Source organism: Trichechus manatus, unplaced genomic scaffold (assembly GCF_000243295.1).
Source record: "Trichechus manatus latirostris isolate Lorelei unplaced genomic scaffold, TriManLat1.0 scaffold00250, whole genome shotgun sequence".
Taxonomy (NCBI): Eukaryota; Metazoa; Chordata; class Mammalia; order Sirenia; family Trichechidae; genus Trichechus; species Trichechus manatus.
In genome coordinates this window covers 2812299-2813330 of record NW_004444186.1, presented here as the reverse complement: position 1 = coordinate 2813330, position 1032 = coordinate 2812299, and the positions used below count along the sequence as shown (strand labels likewise).

General features: G+C 48.7%; 1 non-coding gene across 1 annotated transcript; it reads left to right on the top strand.

Moving 5' to 3' along the window:
* Positions 1–248: 248 nt before the first annotated feature.
* Positions 249–319, top strand: TRNAV-UAC (transfer RNA valine (anticodon UAC)). The gene has a single exon. It is a non-coding gene; the product is annotated as a tRNA-Val (tRNA).
* The last annotated feature ends 713 nt before the right edge of the window (positions 320–1032 follow it).

The following is a 1032-nucleotide window of genomic DNA, read 5'->3' as shown; positions in this document are numbered from 1 at the left end:
TGAGCTGCGGGATCCCGGAGCCCGGGCGTGGGCCCCGAGCGCCTTGCTTCCGGCGCAGGCGCGGAAAACGAAGTCAGGGCCTAGCGGAAGCCGCGGGGTCCTTCGCCTGAAGGGAGTGTTGGTGTTTTTCCCGAGGACCGTCTCTAGCACAATGTAGTTGCATTTCATACGTTGGACACCAAAATACTTGGAGACCGCGGGTCTTAATGACATTCATGAATAAATTCTTAGGCTTTGAAAAGCACATTTTTTCCGTAGTGTAGTGGTTATCACGTTGGCCTTACACGCGAAAGGTCCCCGGTTCGAATCCAGGCAAAAGCAATTTCACTTTCCTGAAAGTTAACTGTTCGTCAGTAGTGTTCTAAGAAGCTGAGAAAAGCACACACGTAGGCATGCGAGGAGGACTTCCGTTACTCACCACCACAAACCAAACCTCATTTTTCTGCCCTAAATCAGATGGGAGACCAGGACACAATCCTCATCTGGCTCTTGGGAGGCGGGGCGCCAAACAAGGCCTGCTTCCTGTTAGTTTTACTTCCGGGTAGTTCTAAAGGTTCTCTTTGTTCTCTTCTATCACCTGAACCTTCTCCACAGGCTGACGCTGACGAAGAGAGTATGTCATTGAAGGTGCATTTCCTGTGAGTCCTACTTGGCGGCTTCCCTCCACCCTGAGCACAGTTGTGATTTGCGTGACAGAACCAAAGAAAACAAATCTAAATCTGCATGTGGACTCACAGCGTCAGTATTCCCTATTCACACCGATTAAACCTACATTTTTTATATTAACACTTGTGTGCATACCGTTGATCCCAAATAATCCACTGAAAACTGTAAACCTCCACGTGGAGGCTTACATTACTGACCATTTTAATAAATATAATTCACGATGTGTGGTGTAAAGATCCTGGAAGGCTCTCACTCCCTTGCCCATCCTTCTCTGCTTTGTCCCTGCACGCTCCCAATTCTGCCTAGACCAGTTCAGGGCACGGCTTTGGATGCTTGCCAAACCTAGTTCTCTCGTGGATGCACTTA